Source organism: Camellia sinensis, chromosome 6 (genome assembly GCF_055761805.1).
Source record: "Camellia sinensis isolate YWXY chromosome 6, ASM5576180v1, whole genome shotgun sequence".
NCBI classification, from domain to species: domain Eukaryota; kingdom Viridiplantae; phylum Streptophyta; class Magnoliopsida; order Ericales; family Theaceae; genus Camellia; species Camellia sinensis.
Genome location: NC_138966.1, coordinates 152,353,829 through 152,377,835, shown reverse-complemented (window position 1 = coordinate 152,377,835; position 24,007 = coordinate 152,353,829).

Below are 24,007 nucleotides of genomic sequence, written 5' to 3'. Positions count from 1 at the left end.
TAAGGAAATGTGAGGCAGTGATGTGAGAGATTGGTACTATGCGTCACGGAGTCCGGGACATGTGCTTCTGTTGATTCCATTACAACTTCTACGGGTGCATGCGATGTAATTTAGGTCAAATTTGGGAGCTTATAAAAAAGTAAAAAAGTAAAAAAGTTAAAAAGTTAAAAAATTAATTAAAAAAATTAAAAAGTAAATATTATTCATCAAAAGTTAACAATTACGGTTGCACAATTTTCAATTTAAATTTTTTTCTATAAATCAATTTTTACAATTTTTTATTACACATTTTTTCATAAAAAGTCAAAAAGTTAACCCAAACATCCATATTTTCAACCTCAATTTTTTAGTCCAAAAAGAAAAAAAGTACACTTATTTAGGACACCCCAAATAACCCTTAGATGGGTGGAGAATAAAATTATAAATTGGATAGTAGATTAATAGATTAGTTAGATGATTTTTGGTATATTAATGGATTGAAAAATATTTTAATTAATTATTATATATTTGTATAATATATAATATTAATTTGTATAATATTTTTTATATATGGTCTCGTTTGGAAATAGGTTATTTTAGTAATTTTTTGACTTTTTGGTTAAAATATGAGATAAAAAAATTAGTATGTTTAAAATGAATTTTTGATTTTTTACAAAAAAATTTACAAAAATATAGAGAAAATAAAATCTTTAACTTTTTAGTATAGATTATAAATTTTTTAATTTTTTAATAATTTTTTGACTTTTAAACTAAAATAAGCACATGTTAAACAAGGCAATATAACACAAAGGTTTTTACATAATATGTTTCATATATATAATTATTAATTTGTAATAAATTTCATATCTTAAATATCTCTTGCACTCATTTTTACTTTGATATTTTATTGAAGGTTAAAATATATATATATATATATATATATATATATATATTAACTATAGTGGAACGGAACAGATTAAAAGGCGGGTTATAAATTATAAAGTTTAAATCGCGATTAACGATTAAAGCGATGCGAATTAATATGGATCAATACAATTTTAACAAATTAGATGATATTTTGCACAATCTTAACCACCTCGCCTCCAATATCTCTTTTGGCCGTACTCTCTCTCTTAGATTAATACTAGTAAAAATAAAATAATTTACGCCAAACTCTTCAAAATTTTAAAAATATACTATAATAATAAATTTTATAGTTTTAATATAATTATTTTAAATTTTTTATAATTTTAATTTATAAAATTTAATGTCATTTTTATTAATAATTTTGTAATTATATAAATAAAAAATAATTTCAAATATTTTACATAAAAATATATATTTTATGTTATTTATTTTATATTTTTTTTAACATCTATAGTAATTATGATCTATTTAATCTTATTAAAATTAAAGGTAATATAATTATATTAAAATTATAAAATTTATTATATATTTTTTAAATCTCAAAAGAAATCAATTTAATTTACCCATAAAAATAAAGAAAAATTATTGGTTGGCCGGACCTGAGGCACCAAATCTCATGCCCCTCATATTTCTCAATCATCTAACACAAAAGTGTAAGGCTCATCCTCTCCATCAATTACAGTACACATGAAGCGTCATGTAACATTGTTCGTAACCAATCAATAATTTTTTCTTTTTTAGAACTAGAAAACCCATTATATTAAATATATAACTTCATAACATCAATTGTCAGGGTTAAATTACACTTATTTCTTCCTTAACAATCCAAAGAAATTCAAAAAATTTACTATAATATTGTTGGCATTTTGGCTTTCGAAGGTTATTATTGTAATTGCGAGCATGCCAACAAGGATCAATCAGTCCTTACAGAAATTTAATTGACAATCAATTATCAGACGATTGTGTTTTAGTTCTCTCAGCCTCAATGAAGAGGACCTTTATTGGTGGCTTGATTTAGGAGAATTAAGCAAAATATCAATCAAATAAAGAACAACTGAAGCATTTCATTAGAATGAAAAACTTACAATGATTCAAACTTAGCCTCGTAGAGGTTTGCAGCGACAATCTACTTGAAACTGCTCTTATGAATGAAGTGCAGTGCAGAATTTAAAGTACTGGAATGTAAATAACAGGAATGTAAAGAACAGGAAATGTAAAACCAAGTAAAGTAGAATAAGACTGTTTTTTTGGATCTGAGTCTGGGGACTTTTTCTGAGGCCTTCTCTGCTATTTATACTGCTCAAGGATGACCATCGAACTGTATTTCCAACCGTCGAACTGCTTCTCCATGATCGCTGATCATGTTGCCTCAAGATTAGTTCCATTGCGCCATCACTTGTAGTTAGGGTTCCCTCCTAAATTTGAATTTAAATGTGAGCAACCGTTGATGTCACATCACCTTGTATCTCTTTGTTGATCCACTGCTACTCAGATCTCGTAACAACCAACACTAACTGCCACGTGTATGATCAGGATCGAAGATTTGAATAGTCTTTCCATACTACCCCTACTTTGCCATGCGTCGAATTGTAATTGGCTTGTACAAAATATGTAGCCAACATTACCCCCCGCACTAATATACCCAATACCTGGTGATATTAGTGGATCAAGGTCTCTTTCCCACGTCTTAGAACGTGCATGGGTTTTGCATTCTCCAAGAAATGCAACTGTCATTCATCATCTGCATTAAACTCTCCTTCAATCTTTTGAACACCCCCACCACCTTAGTCTTCGAATAGACTGATACATTTTTTATGGCCGAATCAATTTTTCCCTTCATTGATCGAGCACACTAAGAGTCATATGATAATGCTGTCCTTCCTCGAAAGAACCTCCATGCATTAATTAGCCACCTTTACCCACCTTTTTATATTCAGGTCATGGATGCCTTTGCAAATTATCGACCCTTGGACTTCGAACATATTGCCCTTAATCCTTCGATTCAGAAACTCACAAATATGGACATGGGAAGTTCTTCTTCTGACTCACCCTTAGACTACGAACAAACTGCTCTCAATCCTTTGATTCAGAAAGTTACAAATATGGACATGGGAGGTTCTTCACAACCCTCTGCGTGGGACAAGGCTACGATTTCTCCCTCTTCTGAGGCTTCTGACTGGACAAGCTGGTCAAAACCTGAGGCCTGTGATTTGAGGGAACGAATCAACCATCACTTTGTCGAATTTATTGACCCTTTAGAGTTCCCTTCTTATGCGCGAAGCTCAGTGGTCTATCCCTACATGCCCATTGACCATCGACGCAGTTTGGAGGAGAATCTGCTTGTGGCATGGTATACATCTTCTATGCCTACAAAGATAGTGCACGCCGCCCGACGCCTAGAAGAGGCACAAGGGTACAATCCATTATTCATAGCCCAGAAAGCGAAGATTTGTTCTTCTGACTAGCTTGATTATATTAATGCCCTTATTCCTTCTGCCCTTGCTCCATCTCCTGAAATAGAAGCATCTACACCTTCTCCCCCGCCAAATCCTTGCTGGACAGAGAGACTGAGGCTTGCCCTCTCCGCAGATAAGATATTTCCACCTTACAAGCCTCCACCTTCCCCTACTCCAGCTGAGCAAAAGCAAGCTCAACTTCTGCTCGTGGCTTTCTCTCACTTGCCCTTCAATGTTCTTGAGGACGAAGCCCCTTTCAAGAACCTTCGATGGGCTTGTGATATTCTGACTCGGGGTCATGTCCTCAATCCCCTCGCCCAAGCAGAGCTTCACATGTTTTTGGACCAACTTCCATTGCTTCTCCACTGGCATCGGACCTCCATGGCTGCCATACAATCTTTAGACCAACTCTTGTCCCTTCGAGTTCATGCCCAGTACGAAGCAGAGAACTTCATTGAAGAATTTAATGATTTCAAGAATGAAGATTCTGCGTACTGGGATGACTTGGATATAGACGAATTGGAACAAGGATTGAGAGAAACAGCATTCGAAATAAAGGCTGAAGAGCTCTTTTACGAAGTGAGAGCACATCAACTCATGCAGCCAATGTTAGAAGAAATAGAGGATAGAATAAAGAAAGAACAAAAATTCATTGATCATAGTTGGATTAAATTTCATGATCTTGTTATTTATTCCATTTCCTATTTTTATGAGCTTGAGTTTGTACCCAAATAGGGCCATTCGATGTAATTGCTCTTGTTTTAATACCACCAAGACTTTTTTTCTTTATTTGGCATTGTTTGATCTTGTCTCCATTTGTCTTCAAAAGCAAATTCAGGGCTTCGAACTGAACAACCTCATCCTTTGAATCTGGACTCAATTATTTAAAATGAAACACTAAAAACCAACATAAACTTTTCCAATTTATGGAATAATTGACAATTTTTGCTGATTTTCATTTAGAATCAGTGCTTCGAATTCGACAGTCCTACCCCTTAAAGTTTATTTCAATCATAACCAACATATGGTCATGGTCAGTATGATCAATCAGTTTTAAATTGACCATTTTTCCCTAAAATAACAGCTCATACTTTCAAAAATATGAAAGCTCCTTTTCGGGGTTGCACTGTTTTAGTCTAAAAATGGAATCTTTCTTAAATACAAACCAATTATTGGTTTTGATGTTCCAAACAGCAATTCTCATCCTTAAGGGATCTCAAGTCATGCTTCGAAGGACATTACTTTCCTTGAGAAACCTAAAACAGATCTTTAATTTCTTCGAAGTAAACTAATACTTGAGCATTCTTCCATCCATAAGTATGAAATGCACTTCGAAGCTGGCTTTTTAGTTTCGAAGTCGTTTATTATTTGACTTTTGGCGCCAAAATTTGGTTTTGAAGCCAAACACTATATTTTGAAGCTGGCTTCAACATCTGAGATGTGTTTTTCCCTCCAAAAGTATCAATATTGGAGGAAGCTCTTCGTGTTTGTACTTTTAGTACTTAATGAATTACGCGACATATCTTCCGGACACAAAGGTTTTTCTTTTAAAGCCCTTTTTATTTCGTGCTCTGAAATCACTCGCTCGCTTAAAACACAAACCCTTTTCCTCTGTTAACCCCCTCTTCCTTACCTTTTCCTTGCTGCTTGCTACCAATGGACTCTTCTTCTTTGAAAGTGCTTGCTGGTGATCGTATAAGCCCAACCATGGCTTTGAAAAGATGTATTGATGAAGAGATCGCCAAGTTAACATCTGATGAGTCAAGCGCCATAGACGCCCGCCTCTTCGTTCCTCGTCACAGCAATAAACAAGAATACGTCTTGGGTCCCATCTTTCGAGAGGCTCCTGCTCAACTTCCAGCTTTATACCCTCGTCTGGATGACCATTTTCTTCTCTATGAAGGAGGGCTCGACTGGGGAAATTGGAGGGTGACCCAACCTTATCGCTGCTGGCCGACATTGAGAGCTGAATGGGAAGAATGGTATAACAGAGTTGTACCCGCACAAGAAGACGACTTGCAAGAGCTCTGTATGGCTTTCAATTTTTTCTAATTTCGGTGTGGCATGATGGCCCCCACCATTCTTGATATTTACCATCTTTTAGGGCTTTCACCCATTGGCTCTCCCTTCACTCCCGGCTACCCAGACCTTCCTGTCAAGTTCTCCCTTCCACCCTTAAACTCCTCTTACAGTGATTTTGTAAAGGCCGAGAATAAAAGGGTAGGTCCCGTAAGAGATAGAGAAATTTTTTCCTTCATTTTGTACTGGTTGTGCAAATTTCTCTTTTGTACATCATCTCATAGGATTATGCCTGAGTTCGCTCCACTTGCGAAGGCACTTGTTTTGAAAAAACGCATAGCCCTAACTCCTTATCTCTTAGGCCATGTTTATAGAGCTTATTCCTAATTTTGCGAGAAACCTCTTGATGTGAACCAAGGGGGTCCCCTTTGGGTACTCCAACTCTGGCTCTTTGCTTACTTCACTGATTTGCACCCTAAATGCTTAAGATTCCTTGTTCAGGACCCTAGCACTTACGGGGAAAAATATGCCAGAGTTGTTCTTTATCATGCCTCATTTGCCTACTACTTCACCTTTTTTCACCAACTTCCTATTTTTCCACCTGCTACCTTCTTCTGCCCCTTTGATGCCAACAAAGGACCTGCTTGGCTACAAACATTCTTAACTGATAAAGAGTGCTCTTCCCCACCCCCACAAAGGCATGTGGGCTTCTATTTTGCTGCCAAGAGAGTTGTTCATTGGCACTTTAAACTCTCGAGCTTATAAATGTATAGCTGAGGTGTATTGTCCTTCTCAATTTGCCAGGCAATTTGGGTTAACTCAGGGGATTTCCATTCCACTCAGCAGTCTCTCGAATGTCCATCTTACAACGAGAGACCTCAGAATACCCAAATCAAAACTGGAAAAAGCAACATTCAAACTGTTGAAAGAAATGAACGAGTTCAAATTTATCCCCTTTCTCCCTTCTGGCCTGGCTCTGAAAAGATTTCAAAACTGGTGGACAGCCAATATGGAAGTGCGCCTATCCGTACACCCTCATGACTTACTGATAGGGTTAGGAGTGCCTTCGAAGGCCAAATCAACAACAGTTGAGAACATCTCCTCTCTTTCCACAGCTGCCAAAACTGCTCCTGTAGCCTCATCCTCTCCTGCTAGAGTTACCAGAGCTGCTTCAAAGAGGGGTAAGTATTTTCAGGTTTCCCCTTAGACTCTTTTGTTTGTTTCCTTTACATTCATACCTCTTGGCGCAAGGTCTCCACAAGAAGAATCTCCAAGAAGGCCGAAATCCTAGCTACTCTCAAGGACAAACAAAAGCAGAAAAAGAAAAGGAACCTGATACTCACCCCGGAGGAATCCAAATCCCAGGTTGAAGAAGAAGAGATTGAAAAAGAACAGGAAGTGCCATTACAGAGGAGGAAGAGGGAACAGATGATTGTCTCTCTTTCGATTGAAGATCCCACTCATGAGACATCAGTACAAAGAAAAAAGAGAAAGAAGATGACTGTCTCTCCTTCTGAGTTGGTCGAAGACCCTATTCATGAAGACCCTGTTCATGAAGCACCTGCTGAGGCAGTAGAACAAGAGCATTCTAAGGCCATGATTGTCTTTGAGAGAGCTGAGAAGAGACGGCAGCAACAATTTCTAAGAGACGAAGTTGCTGCTGCTGATGCATTACAAAGGGAAACTACAAGAAGGCAACAAATTGCCGAACATTACTCCCTTCGTAGCTCTCCTATCTTTGCCAACACTTCTGAAACAAGTAATTTCTTTTATGCTTCTGCTGTTTTTCCTTGTCAAATTTTTTGGTATTGAAACTTTACATTACTTTAAATTTCTCCCTTTTGCAGCAACAACTACTGAGCCTATTCTTCTAATGAGGACTCCCTCAATTTCAGTTGAAGTTGATCAGCTGCAGAACGTGAGGACTATTCAAATCATCCTTCCACTTCCCAAGCCTGCATTTGATGTACCCTCCTTGAGACCAAGCATTCCTAAATTTATTTCTTTTGGTTTGACTCCATATCTTCCCCATCTGACCTTTGACCCACCTCAATTCGGTTCTCTTTCGAACCTTGCTCTTCCTCCTTCTTCCAAGGAAATTCCAACTGCTACTCCATCTCTAATGGCAATTGACTCTCCTATAAAGGGTACCGGCGGCTCTCCAACCCATGGTTTATTACCTCTGCCTTGTTCCAGCCCCTCTTCCCTTGACTTATTGGTGGCTAGGACCATAGAGACTGCTAAAGATGCTCCACCCATTTCTCCTATCCCTATACAGTCCTCTGTGCCTTCCACTACAGCTCTCTCTGCGTCCCTCATGTCTACGGATAAGGTAGATATCTTCGAAGCAAGACTAGCCAGTCTATTTGACATACCCTCTACCTCTCCAATAGCCAATGATGAGGCTGAGCCATTAGTCTTGGCTAACTCCCTGCTAGAAATTCTTGAAAGCTCCTCTTCCTCCAGTAGCAAGCCTTCTGAACCCCTAATGGACTTAGAGGTGCCTGGAATTATTAATCTCTTTTTCGAGGATCCCTTTTGAGGCTTTACAAAGGCCTATAATAAGAAATGGGTTCCTTCAGTGCTGCAAAGTTGCTGAGCAGTCCGGCATGAATGTCTCCAATCATCTATCTCAGGCAGCAGCTACCATCGACTTCTACATCAACATTTGTCATGCTGCCAAGGCTGTAGAGGAGAAATTAGTGAGAGACCAGAGTTTTGTTTCCACAGTACATGCTAAAGTCTCAGGGCTAAAGGAACAACATTCCTCTGTCTCCCATTTTTCGAACTCAACTACTGGAGAGGAAAGCTCAACTTGAGGAGGAATTATCTGCAGTGAACCAGGCCTTAATCCGAACTGACACCAAACTGTAAATCACCAACCAAGGATTAGCCGATCGAAATGAGGAAATGACTACAGCTATTCAGTTGTTTTCATCATTTAAAAATAGGAAATCTGTTGTAAAAGAACAATTAAGACATTGTAATGATTTTTGGGCCAATTTATGGCAAAATGTACTCAACTCTTTATGAAAAAACAAATTCTGATTTATCATTTGAGTACTCTTGTGTTCTTTTGCTTGACATTTATTCTATTCCTTGTATTTCCCAAATAGTTGGAAAATAAGGTTTCAAATATCTGCCATTAATCTTTTTGAGATGTATGTATCCATTCAAATTTCTCAAATAGTATGCTCCGAAAGGCAAGACTCTATGAATTTGATATGGTCCTTCCCAGTTAGGTGACCATTTACCAAATTTATGGCTTTTAATTCCTATTGGGAGTATTGTCTTCCATACCAAATCACCTTCATCGAAGCCAATGTGTTTGACTTTCTTATTGTAATTTTTGGCTGCTTTCTTTTTTTGAAAGAGAATGCTATTTAATACCAGAATTCTGGTTTCATTTATTCCTTCTAATTCCAAGCACATACTCTAATGGTATTGCTCAGGATCTAGCTGGTCTTGGCATCTTACCCTCAAAGACTTAACATTAATTTCCACAAGCAACACAGCATCATGCCCATACACCAAAGCATAAGGAGTAACTCTTGTGTATGACCTTAGGGAAGTTCTATAAGCCCACAATACATCCAACAATAAGTTATGTCAATCCCTAGGATTATCTTCCACAACCTTTTGTATTCCTTTCTTCAAGGACTTATTGGATGATTCAGCCTGGCTGTTGGCTTGTACATAATAGGGGGTGGAATTAACAAGGCTAATTCCAAACTCTGCCACGAAAGACTTCGCCATTTTCCCATCGAACACAATCTCATTATCAACAGTTATAGTTTGTGGGATGCCAAACCTATGGATTAAATCCTTGATGAATCCAATGACCTCAGTTTGGTCTACAGCCTTGTATGGCTCAGCTTCGACCCACTTGGTGAAGTAATCAGTAGCCACTAAAATGAAACAATGATGCTTCGAAGAGGGTGAGTGTATTTTTCCCATCATATCCATGGCCCATACTCTGAATGGCCAAGGCTTTACTACCGCATGCAGCTCAGTTATGGGCACATGCCTTCTTGTGCCATGCTTTTGACATGCCTGGCAACACTTTGCATATTCTATGCACTCTTTAAGGATAGTTGGCCAATAGTAGGAATGCCTTCGAATCAACCATCTCATTTTCACACCAAGCTGATGAGCACCACAGATGCCTTCATGAACCTCAGCCATAGCTGTTAATGCTTCTTTTGGGCCTAAATATTCCAGCAATAAACCATCTCCCCCCTTTTGTAGAGAGCATTGCTATATATGATGTATTACAGAGATTGCAGTTTAATTTTTCTGCTGGCCTTCGAGGATGGGCCAGCCAAGTACTGCATTATTGGATGCCTCCAACCTTGTTCCTGTAAGTCATTATGATTGACTTCCAGGACCACATTCCTTTTATTTAAGGATGGTATAGATTTCTGGTATGTTGTTTGGCTTATGTCCCTTTGAGTATTATTCCTCCTCTTGAAATTCGAACATTTCTGAGCCACATCATTAACTCTATTATTCAAGAATCTTGGGACATGAGTTACATTTGCTATTTGAAATTAAGAAAGCAGATGTAATGCAACAACATAGTATGACAACATGCTTATACTTTGACATTTGAAAATCCCTTTCACTTGGTTAACCACCAATTGAGAATCTCTAAATATGTCAACTGCATGAACTTGTAATCCAATAAGAATTTCCAATCCCACTATTAAGGTTTCATATTCAGCTTAATTATTAGAACAAGTAATTTCATCCACTCTGAAACCATGCGTGGTTTCTATTCCTTGGAGTGACTTAATCACTATACCAATTCTGGTTAGGCCATTGGCTTTCGATGCATCGAACCATATTTGCCATGGCTCAACACTAGCCATACCAAGTTCCATTATCTCTTGGCTCTCTATGTAAGATGGATGGTCTGCCAAAAAATTGGCTAAAACTTGTCCTTTCACTGCCTTTTGGGAAACATATTCTAAATGAAATTCTGACAAGGTTAATACCCATTTGCCAATTCTTCCCCTCAACATAGGTCTAAATAACATATACTTAACCAAATCTGTGGTTGTAATTACCAAGACAGTTGTAGGCAAAAAATAATATCTCAATTTCATTGCAGTAAAATATAATGCAAGGCACAGCTTTTCTACAGCTGAATATTTACATTCACAAGAATTTAAAAACCTACTAAAGGTAATAAACAGCTTGCTCCTTGCCTTCTTCATTGTCTTGGGCTAAGAAAGCGCCCAATGAATCTTCTGCTGCAACTATGTACAACTTCAAAGGCTTATCGCCTTTTGGTGGCATTAGCACTAGAGGGTTGGCCAAGTAGGCTTTGATTTCTTCGAAAGTAATTTGATGCTCTGCTGTCCATACAAATTCCTCTTCATCTCTTAACCTTAGTAAGGAAGAAAATACTTTAGTTTTCCTTGCAGTGTTAGAAATGAATCTTCGAAGAAAATTAACCTGTCCAATGAACTTTTGTAATTCCTTCTTACTTGATGGGGGTCTGGCTTCAATGATGGCTTTGGTTTTATTCTGGTCAATCTGTATTCCTTTTTTGTGTACTACATAGCCCAAGAAATTTCCAGATGATACACCAAAAGCACACTTAAGAGGATTGAGTTTCAACTTGAACTTTCTCATTCTTTCGAAAGCTACTTCTAAGTGAAACAGATGCTCCTCCATGGATTGGGATTTAACTACAATATCATCAATATAACACTCTAAATACACTCCAATGAGGTCCTAAAAAATAGTGTTCATAGCCCTCTAATATGTAGCCCCAGCATTCTTTAGACCAAATGGCATTTTAACCCATTCGAAGGTGCCAATATTTCCAGGACATCTGAATGCTGTTTTGTGAACATCCTCCTATGCAATGTAGATTTGGTTATAACCAGAGTGCCCATCCATCATTGATAAAATTTGATGCCCTGCTGAACTGTCTACCAACAAATCTACTATAGGCATAGGATACTCATCTTTTGGAGTTGCTAGATTTAAGTTTCTAAAATCAATGCATACCCTCATTTTACCATTCTTTTTAACGACAGGCACAATATTAGATAGCCATTCAACATACCTGATTGTCCTAATAAAGCCTACCTTGAGTAGTCTACGAATTTCCCCCTTAACTTTATGAATCACTTCTGGACCCATTCTTCTTGATTTTTGCTTGTATGGCTTGAAGTTAGGCTTCATAAGGAGCCTATGTTCTACTAATGACCTATCCAATCCTGGTAGTTCATTATAAGACCATGCAAAACAATCTTTATATCTCCTCAGAATAACCAACAGCTGGTTTCTGTCAAGAGCATTCAGCCAAGCACTTATATAAATGGATTGTTGTACAGAACCTTCCCCTAAATTTATTTCTTCTAAGGGGTCTTGTATCTGAGAACTTACTGAAGTTCCTTCTTTGATTCCTTCTGGCTTCGAAGCAATCTCCTTGATGTGTTCTGTTCCCAAGTTCTTTGATTCAACCTCTTTACCCTCCTCTTCATAGACAAAGTCTGTCCACAAGGATTCTTCTTCCTGTATTTCCTGGACTTTTGTTTCAATGTCCAATGCACAGTATTTATCAATGGCCAAAACTTTGGCTTGTTGCTGCTCCTGCTTATAGCCAATTATCATGGCTTCTTTCTCTTGCTCCTGCACTTTCTGGACTATTGACTTTACATCCAATATTGAAAACTTAATTAGAGCCAAAGACTTGGCTTCTGGTGCTTCATCTCTTTGCCTACAACCAGGCATCATTGTCATTTTTAACGGCAACCTCTTCATCAGCACTCTCCTCGACTAAGTGTTTCAGGTGTGTCACTTCCTCATCAGCCGTTACTTCGGCTGAGCCATCAGATTTTCTCAGTATAGTGAGTGGTGTCACTCCCTCAATATACAACTTGGCCTCTGCAAAGTCTGCGCAGGCTATGAAAGGTTGAGGATCTGCATCAATTTCCTCTGTCTCTCCATTGCCCAAGGCCATCATTATTTTCTGATACAAAAAGGAAGGCACACATTTGTTAGTGTGGATCCAATCTCTACCAAGTAAAGCATTGTACTTAGCATTACTGTCAATCACGAAGAACGCCGTCATGCAGTCCCTGGTTCCTACACTCAAGTTGATGGGTAGAATTCCCTAAGCCATCTGTCTGTCTTTAGCAAAACCAGCAATGGTTGTACTGGTTGGGATTAACCTGGGATTCATTTTTCCTAATTTCTTCAAGGAAGATTTCGGTAGTAAGTTCACCGCTGCCCCATTATCCACCAAGACTCGGTTCAATTGTATCCCATCGAAGAAGGCCTTAATATACAAAGGCTTGACATGCTGTGTCATAAAATTCGAGGGATACTCAAAAGTATATGAGAGGTTAATACTCACCACTTCTTCACTCTCATATTCAGTTTCCATTGGGGTAACCATTCCGAAATTATCTTGCACCATACTCACTTGTGAGTCTTCGCTAGAGATTGGAATTGGGTCAATTTTTTGCCCCTCTTGATTCTTATCCCCAGCTTGAAATTCATGCGGTAGTATGTGTACCATGTTTACTGACACTGAGCCAAATTGGATAGCTAGCTGTGTCTGTTTCTCTTTTTGGCCACCTTGTTCAGTTACTCCTGAAGCATCCTCCATGCTGCTCTCTGGCACTTCATCCTTCGAATGGTCTGTCACGACTGGTTTTGCAACCAAAAATGTTTGTTCAGCCATGAAGGCTTCGAACATTTCTTCCTCAACCATTTCTTTCTTTTGGCCTAAGCCAACTTCTATCTCTACCTCGCTGTCACTCTCCATCAATGCCTTCTCCAATCCCGCTAAACTGGACTTCTCTCTGGCTTTTAGTTCAGAGTGAACTTTGGCCAATTGTTCTCTGCTGCAACCCATTTTGCCTTGTAGAGTTGGTTTTGGAGTATGGTTTGACTTTGGACTCTTCTTTCCTTCTGTCTGTACCAATGAAGAACTCTCTCTATTCTCTTTCAGGTCTCGCTGGTACTGAGTGTACCTACGCTGAATTTTTCTCCTTTGTGATCTAGAAATTAGGGGGACCATATCTGGTTCCTTTGTTTTTGGGTGCTTAAGTAACACCCAATTGTTTGGAGCCACCAAATGAGGCTTAACCATCCTGCCTTGGTTTCCAATTACATCTCTTTGGGTAAACACTTCCCTAGGTTTATTCTGAATCACAAACCAATCTGGGACCCCAGGTACCCACAAATCTACTGACCCTGCCGTTGAACTGCTTCTTTCCTCCTTCAAAGCCATCTTCGAAGCTAGCTGCGAAGGCCACTACTTGGTCCTAACTTCATACTTTAGGCCTAACTCAGGCCTTCGATGAAGGTGTCCACTTTCTGTCTTGCGTGAGACTGGTCTAGGGGGCCAATCTCTGGCTTTGATCCCATAAACTGAACCTCTCTCCAATCTCCTCTCAGAATGACTGCTCTCCATTTTATAATAATTAGGCAGCCTGGATTCATGTAAAGGCCTCTTGCCTTTGGAATGGTTCAACCCCCAATGGCTGCTGCCTGACACCAGATGGATATGGCTTTTTATTGTAAGCATTAGTTGGTTTAGGACGTCTCTACACATTCTTGTAGTATTGCTTCCCATCAATTGGAACTCCTTTTAACCACTTGTAGCTTAGCCTGCACCTAGGACACATCCTCTGCATTACAGCTACTTCTAAGGAATCATCATCCATTGCTTCTTCCTCAGAGTCTTCCCTCTAGTGTGACAAACCTTGTCCAATAGCTGGTAGATTTCCGGTGTCTTTCTTGATAGTTGTCTGGTTAGCCACATACATCTGCACATTGACTTCTTCCAATTCTTTCAAAGACAGGTTCTGAAAATCCGGCATAATGACATTGGTTGCCACCTCTCCAATTTCTGAAAATGGATTACTGTCGATCCCCATGGCCTTTTCAGCTTTGGCTGGGAATTTCAAACTTCCTTTTCGAATTTGTTCTTGGATCCTGTCTCGAAAAATAATACAGTTCTTAGTCGAGTGAAACCAAGAATTATGCCATTTATAATATACTTTTCCTTTAAGTTCATCAAGAGATGGAATTTTAACTCTTTTTAGTAACTTAAGGAAGTTGGCCGCAAGCAAATGATCAAAAATGTCATCTGCCTTAGTTAAATCGAAAGAGTATTTCCTGTGAAGGTCTTTCTTTTTAAACTGTTGGTTAATTGTTGTATCCTTATAAATTAATGCTTCACAGATCACAAGTTCTTTCCCCACAATCTCTGTTACATCAATCTCATAGTTAGGATCTTTGTAGTATGTCTTGTATGATGCATTATTTCGATCTTGTTCCTCTTCTAGTAATGCGTCATACCTAGATACCTTATAAGTCAGTTCCACTAAGTCCCTGAACTCTGTTGAGTCAAACTTCTTTCGAAGCCTAAACTCTAAGCCATTTTGAGCCAATCTTACGAATTCTGGCTCGGGCAAGATGACTCTACATTTATTTTGAGCCCTTTTAAATCCAGCAATAAACTGAGTAGCCTTCTCTTCAGGCCTTTGACTCAACCTTGCCAGGTCTGCCATGGAAACCTCTAGCTCCGATTGGAAGAATTTGGCATGAAATGCCTCTTCCATTTGTTGCCAAGTTTGGATTGAGCCAGGTGTAAGGTTAATGTATCATACAAATGCTCCCCCAGTTAGAGAGTTTGGGAACAGTCTCAGCTTCATAGTCATTATTAGTAAGTTCACCACATTGAGTAGCACACCTAGCAATATGCTCTACTGTTGATTGGTTTCCATTTCCATAAAAAAGGGCAAAATCTAGTATCCTGAAATCTCTTGGGTATTCATGTACCCTATCTACCCATTCTGGGTATGATTTTCTGTACACAGGAGTCTGGACCCCCCGAGCCATCGGTCCACACATCTCCCTAACGATGTCAGCAATTTGGTCCCTAAAGACCATATTTTGTGCCTGCTGAACCACTACTGGAGGAACAAACACAGGATTTGGTGGGTAAACTTGTACTTGTGGTCCTCTTGGTCCATAATGTGGTATATTTGGGACTGGTTATCCATGCGGTGCAGGTTGTTGTTGGGGGTGTGGGTAACCCCTTTGAGCTTGTCTTGCGAAAGGACCTGCGAAAGGTGCTGGGACTGGTGTTGTGTCTCTTCCATTTGTAGGAAAACCTTCCAACCCCCTGGGTATAAATTCGAATAAGGGATTAGTGAAACCCTTTGTACCGGGTATGGCTTCGAACATGGGATTTGGAACCATTCCTATGCCATTTTCCTGTATTGGGCCAGATCCACCAAATTGCATGGTTTCACTGTTAAGTACTAAGGCCTTTTGACCTGCTATAGGCCTCGGAATAGGCTCGTACCAAGATTAAGGTGATGGTCGTTCACAGTTCTGATTACTAGTTTGACCATTAGAATGTCCATTAACTTGCATAGGCTGTTTATCTCTAGCCAATCTTTGCTGAGGGACATTCGAAACTTCCTCCATGTGTCTTACGTTTGTTAATTGGTGGTTATTTATTCGATCCAAAAAGGATGTTGCCCACCTTTCCATTGTGTTCATTAATTGCTGTCTCATTGCATCTATTAAGCCACCCCATGGATTTATTGGCTGAGTAAATGGGACAGTGGATGATCCAATTCCTTGGTCTCATCCAACGTTACGAACATGTGGTGCTTGTTCTGAAGTACTGATCTATTCGACCATAGGTTCTGATAAAATGGAAATTTCCGCAGGATGTGTTATCACATTATCCTCTGAATTAGGTATCTCTACCTCTCCTTCCACGCCTTCTTCCAAGCGTTCATTTTCTCCTTGTCTCCTACGTCTAGCCATTTCAATTAGTCCCACCGGGCGTGCCAAAAATATATGTTGGCTTTTTGGCTTTCGAAGGTTATTATTGTAATTGCGAGCGTGCCAGCAAGGATCAATCAGTCTTTACAGAAATTTAATTGCCAACCAATTATCAGACGATTGTGTTTTAGTTCTCTCAGCCTCAATGAAGAGGACTTTTACTGGTAGCTTAATTTAGGAGAATTAAGCAAAATATCAATCAAATAAAGAACAACTAAAGCATTTCATTAGAATGAAAAACTTACAATGATTCAAACTCAACCTCGTAGAGGTTTGCAGCGACAATCTACTTGAAACTACTCCTATGAATGAAGTGTAGTGTAGAATTTAAAGTATTGGAATGTAAAGAACAGGAATGTAAAGAACAGGAAATGTAAAACTAAGTAAAGTAGAATAAGACTGATTTTTTAGATCTGAGTCTGCGGACTTTTTCTGGAGCCTTCTCTACTATTTATACTGCTCAAGGATGACCATCGAATTGTATTTCCAACCGTCAAACTGCTCTTTCATGATCGCTGATCATGTTACCTCAAGATTAGATCCATTACGCCATCACTCGCAGTTAGGGTTCCCTCCTAAATTTGAATTTAAATGTGAGCAACCGTTGATGCCACATCACCTTGTATCTCTTTGTTGATCCACTGCTACTCAGATCTCGTAACAACCAACACTAACTGTCACGTGTACGATCAGGATCGAAGATTTGAATAGTCTTCCCGTGCTATCCCTACTTTGCCATCCGTCGAATTATAACTGACTTGTACAAAATATATAGCCAACGAATATATAATATTATTAATAGTAGTGTTAATCTGCCAATCTGTTTCCTAGTGTATGTGCTGGAATATTTTGACCAATACTTGACAATCAGTTTTAACAATAATATATTTTATCCTATAGTCCACAGCCCAACATATAGCTTCCAAACAAGCTTTAGCTTCGGCCACCGGTGGATTTGTCCATTGATTGAAGCCATCGGTCAACAGCAATGTTTTCAACTTTTGCAACTAATCTGATAATTGTCAATGAATATTCTGGATGCATTTGAGCCAGTCACATGTCACGTTGAATAATTTTTCATTTTTTGGATAGATCGGAACGTTTTTTTTTAAAGAAATATTTTATGTTCATGATAAAATGCAAGATGTATTACACTTGAGCAATACTCAAACTTGTGTCAACAAAAGAATTTTTTGCAACACTTTTAGCATCTTCAAATTGTTCTATATACCAAAGCACTCTATTCAATTCAATTCAATTCAATTCAAAAGTAAGAAATTATAATTTTCTTTAGTTTCTTTGTTAGTTGGATTATAACTCCAATTTGATAGCTAAAGAGATTATCCTTTAAAAGCTCAAATTTTGTTAAAAACTTGAGTGACAAATCTGAGAGCGAACAAAAATTATCCTTTAAAATTTGAGTAAAAAAGTTTATTATAAGAAATTGACTAAATCCATTTTGATAAAAATTTTAGTTAACAAAAAGATTTTAAGGACTTTTTATGAAATTTAAATTTGATGCAAGTAAAAAAATAAGAATTGAAGATGCCCAAATAAAATACTACTATAGGTATGGGTGTGGACATACAATACAACCCTGAGAAGCTCAAAACAAAGAATACATTCACAAAATTGTAATCCAAGCTCATCTTAAAAGTATTCTTAACAAAACCAAACGCTTGAGTGGCATACTCTTATTTGCATGGAGCACCACATAGTAGTAATGATGTGGTACTCTTGAAACATTGAATAATTTCTCATTTTTTTTTAACTATTTATAAAAAATTACATCAAACATATTTATAATTTATTTTAATTCTTGTAATTTAATAATTTTAAATTTTATAATCGTAAAGACTACTTTATAAATACCACCTATATGATTAGATCTCTATTCACTCGGAGTTTTGGCAATAGAGGATGCATTTTATGTCCATTTATTTAGCAAAAAGGCATAAGAGATTCATTTGTTTGGAATGAACTTGCAAAGATTCAATTCAGAAATTACACCCCCCCCCAAAAAAAAAAAAACAATTCAGAGATTTTTCTCATAGAGAGAGAGGGTGGTAAGCTCTGTTTGATCATAAGAGCTTCTGCAATAGAGGTGTAAGATGAGGAGAGAGAATGGACCACCATTACTTCAATGTTTCCATCATTTTGTTTGGACTACAGTTAATGCAATTTTTTCGAAAATTATAAATTGACTATAATTTTTTTATTTTTTTTAGACAGATCAGTATAATTTGAACTTTATATAAGTATTTTTATTTACATTTGTATACATTTTTAAGTTACTTCTGACTTTAATGCGTCAATTTTTGTAATAAAAGATTATAAATACCAATATTAAGATGTAATTCATTAAAAAATAAATAAATTACTTTAACACTAGTGTGTAATATCTTTGTATTTGTTTTTTTCATATTTGGACTGCGATTTGATTCTCTTCCCCCAACAATTTTTGACTTTGGTAAGCTAAAATCTTTGTTAATGCAAATTTTTTCCTTACACAAAACTAGACACATATAAGCTCCAATGACATGTAAATTCCTAGTTTTTTTACTTAATTTGATATAAGATTTGACAGAATCAAATTTGCCACAACTTCTTTTTTGTATAATGTTGACGAATGCGGATCACCCGTCGCCTTCCCCTGTCGCCTTCCCCTATCGCCCCCAAAACGACGTCGTTTTGGGGGCAAATTTTCCAAAAAAAAAAACGCAGAGAAGAGGAAGGAAGGAGAGGAAGAGGGAGAGAGAGGAAGGAGGGAGGAGGAGGAGGAGGAGGCTGCGAGCTCGCCGTCCTCGTCCCTCGCCGCCGTCGCAGGTCGCAGCAGTCGAAACACCTGCGACCGCCGTCACCTCCGCCTTCCGACCCGTCTCCACCTCCTCCTCCTCCTCCCCTGTATTTATGGCCCCCTCCAGTCCGGCCCTTCCCCTCCTCCTCCTCCTCCTCCTCCTCCCTCCTCCCTCCTTACTCCCTCTCCCTCTTCCTCTCCTTCCTCCCTCTTCTCTACGTTTTTTTTTTTTGAAAATTTGCCACCAAAACGACGTCGTTTTGGGGGCGACAGGGGAAGGCGACAGGGAAGGGCGACCAACAATCCGGATTCTAATGTTGACACTACATTTTTTCTATAAAGAAAGATAAATACATTATAATTTCTCTATAATAAATCCATTATAAATTCCCATTTGTAAATTTGTAGATCAAAAACAACAAAGCTTGTTTGGTATGTGGGTTGCCTTTTTGAATTTTTGGTTATTTTAGTCTGGGACTAAAAAGTTTTGTTTGGGATAGGCTTTTTGACTTTTTTGACTTTTGTGAGAAAAAAAAATAAAATAATTATGAATTAGATGTGACATTTTGTCCTATTTTGTTAAAATAGCCTATTTTATTTTTATGACTATTTTAGCCCCAATTGAGCATCCCAAACGAACACAAAATTGACAAAAACAATGATCATAGCCAATTTTACACTACCGTTTTTAGATAAGCTCAAAAAATTAATAATTATAAGTTAAAAATCAAAGTTGAGGAGAACAAAAGATCTAATATAGATGAGACCTAAGATTAGGAGTTTTGCTCCTTCGAAGGTCTCATGTTTGATTTCTTTTATCAACAAAATTCTTTGGATTATAGGGTGACTGATCGTAAAGTTTAAATTTTGTTTTGAAAAATTTGTTCTGAGTATAGGGATTTAGTCTAATTTATGCAAATTAGTCCAAAATATCCTTTCAAAAAAATTATAATTCAGTATAGATTTTCAAAAAAAAAAAAAAATCAAATTAGTGATAAATATTATCAACGTTAATAATTAAAATTATAAATTTTTTTTGAGTTTGTAAATATTTTGTGAATTCTCAACTGATTTGTAATTTTTTTTTTTTTAAATGAGAAGAGCAAAAATGGAAAAAAGACAAAATGGAAGCCATGCCCCTCTCTCTCTCTCTCTCTCTCTCTCTCTCTCTCTCTCTCTCTCTCTCTCTCTCTCTCTCTCTCTCTCTCTCTCTCTATATATATATATATATATATCTCTCTCTCTCTATATATATATATATATACCTATCAGAGAGAGAAAGAGTCCTTCATTTTGCTAAGGAAAATGTTTAGTCCCCACAAAGGAGGATTCCATGACCCCTATAATCTCTATTGACATATTGATCATTGATGTGTTGAAAAAAAAAATTAAGAGTTATGTCTGACAGTGACATAATAATTGAAATCATTTTAAGAGTTGTGGCGTTGTATTTTGTGGAGTCTCTATTATTACTGTTTTGCTAAGACGCAGCACGCCGCTCATGTTGCCACCTCATACACCCCCTCCTACTTACGTGTCCAAACACCACCCTCGCTCTGTGGGTATCTATGGAGACCCAACCCAAATACATGGGTTTTTTCCATTTTTTTTTATCCATTGTGTAGGGTGTGTGATATTCTTTAAATATCCACAGGGGATGGGTTGAGGATGGGTACCCACTAATTTTTTCTTTCTTTTTTTTTTTAAGATTCACAACCAAAACTAAATATACATTCAATCTTTTTTCTTTTATTTATTTATTTATTTATTCAGGTTCACAACCAAATTTTTTTTTTTTTTTTTTAAGATCGTCAACCAAAGCTAAATATATCTCCAATCTTTTTTTTTATTATTTTTTTATTTTTAAGGTTCACAATCATTTTTTTAAAAAAAAAATTTAAGATTCACAACCAAAGCTAAATATACATTTAATCTTTTTTTTATTTTTTATTTTTTTTATTTTTTAAGGTTCACAACCATTTTTTTTTTTTTTTAAGATTTACAACCAAAGTTAAATATACATTCAATCTTATTTTATTTTATTTGGCTCAATAATAAAATCAAATACACATTAATTAATATTGTCACATTATTCTTGTCAAATTTTATGCATATCTAGAATTTTTTTAATTTATTTAAAAAAATTAAGGACACTGTCTAATGCAGGTTTCGGTTTGTTTTTCTATGTTATTTTATTTTGTTATGTATTGTAATTTTCAGAAATTTCAATTAACGAGTATGAATCTATTTGTTTTATGTTATCACACAATTTATACAACATATATATATATATATATATGAATGTATTTGAAAATAAAAAAATTGTAGAGAATCGAAACAAGCATGAGTCGTGATTGGTTAGAAAGGATAGGTACAAAGATTTATTTGCTGAAAAAACAAAAAGGGGATACAAAGTCTTACTAAATAATTTTTTTTAAAATAAAAGAATTTTTCTTAGTTATGAACAGATTTAACTGAAATCAGCTTGTTTCCCAATGTTATGCTTCATTTATTTAGATAGAAAATATTTTTTAATGAAAAATATTTTTTATAAAAAAAAATTAAAAATATATTTTTTTATATTTGGTGGTGGTGGTGATGGAACGAAGGTGAAAGTAAAGATTGTGACATAATGGTGAGGTGATGGCCGCAGTGATGATGGTAGTGGCTATGGTGATGGTAGCGTGATAGTGAAGGTGAGAATAGTGGTGATGGTATTGTGAAATTAGTAAAAATTTAATTGAAAAAATATTTTTTGTTTTTTAAAAGTAACAAACAACAAAATTCGTGGGCGACTAAAGGAAGAAGATGGAGGATGGATTGGGTGTGATAAGGCATAGATATCTTAAAATGAGTGGTTCAGATTTGTTAAAAGGTATAATTAGATTTTAGATAAATTAAAATGAATGGTTCAAATTTACTAAGAGAAATATGGTTTACAACAATGATTCATCCCCCATTTTCCCTCCACCCCCTTTGACCTCCTCTCTCTCTCATTGGTTACATTTTCTTTTTCTTTTTCTTTTTTTTCTTGCTCCTCCAATCACCAACCGCCACGTGGCAAAGGGGGGGTGAGGGGGTGACCCCAAAAGGGGGTCCCAAGCATTATTCTATGGTTTAATGTCTAAAATGTATGTGGCTAAGAGATCAACAAACAATTCCTTATTTATGCCCTGACGCAATTTAATATGGGTCTTATAACACTTTCTTCAAACAGGTTCTTTCACATTTTATTTCTTCAAACAGGCTCTTATAACATTGTAAACAGGTTCTTATAACATGTAGAGGAGAGAGTGAGAGTGAGAGTGAGAGTGAGAGAGAGATGGCTGTAATTTTTTTTTAATCTTTCATGTTTTTTTACATTTTTTTTAATTACTAAAACTTATTTGATTGTCTCAAAATTATATATTTGATTATTATAAAACAAACTTTTTAATTAATTAATTAATGTGTATTTGATTTTGTTGTTGAACCAAATAAAATAAAATAAGATTGAATATATATTTAGCTTTTGTTGTGAACCTTAAAAAAATAAAAAAATAAGTTGTTAACATTAAATATATTAAAAAAGAAAGAAAAAAAGATTGAAGGTATATTTAACTAAAACCTTTAAAAAAAATGTTAACATTAAATATATTAAAAAAGAAAGAAAAAAGATTAAAGGTATATTTAGTTTTTGTTGTGAACCTTAAAAAAAAAAAAAAAAAACAAACAAAAAAGTTGTTAACATTAAATATATTAAAAAAGAAAGAAAAAAAGATTGAAGGTATATTTAGCTTTTGTTGTGAACCTTGAAAAAAAAATGATTGTTAACATTAAATATAAAAAATAAAAATAAAATAAAAATAGAGATTAAAGTGAGTTAAAAAAAATCCAAACCTATTAAAAAATAGGCAAGGTAATACCCATAGAGAATGAAAAATGAAGTATAAAAAAAATTATTATAAAAAAATAGGAATAAAAAATTAATATCCACCCTCGTTAACCCCGTTGCCATCCCTGGTTTCTCTCTCTCTCTCTGTTTTATGATTTTGATTTTTGTGTTTGGGTGTATGCTTGTGACGGTGTGCAAGTGGGTGGGAGCTCTGTGGTGCGGTTGTGACAAAAACAATAATATATATTCCTTTCGTCTTATTTTATTGATTTATCTCTTTATTTTAATCTGTTCTGAAATATTTATTTATTTTTTATTTTAAGAGACTAAATTTTATTTTATTTTTAAAATAATCTCTTATAAATCATTATAAACATATTTTAAAATTTAAATAAAAGGGTAGTAGTAGAAAAAACATTTCAAAATTTGAATTAAAATAAAATAATACTATATGCATTAATTGGTATATCACGTAGTATACTAATAAATAATGTGACATAGTTCTACATGATTTGGATATTTATAATTTGTATAATAAGTAGAGTCAATAATAATATCATAACATATGTTAGTATATTAATTGATGTATGTAATACTACTAATTAAAATATAATAATTACAATATAATAATTACATGTCATTTTAATAAATTAGATTTTCTAAGACAAAAAATTGGGACGGAATGAATAATAAAAGTGAATGTAGCTTATGATTACTCCGATTCTTACGTTATTATGGGCAATTATTAAGCTTCATGAGAAACAGTGTTGAGATGTTTTACGATTCTGTTTATTTGGATCAAATATTGATGAAGGAAAAGACCCCAAAAAAAAAAAAACCAGAAAAGTGAGAACTAAAAATTCAACCTTCATTATCATTTTTTACACTCATAAAACTAAGCTTCGTTTGGAAACCCTCCTTTTTAATTAAAAAGTCAAAAAATTATTAAATTAGTCAAAAAACCAACAACCCATACCAAAAAGTCAAAGATTCTCTTTTCTCTCTACTTTTTACACATCTTTTTGTAAAAGCCAAAAAGTCATCCCAAACATACTAGTTTTTTTTAGCTCATATTTTAGCCAAATAGCTAAAAAATTACTAAATTAGCCTATTCCCAAACGA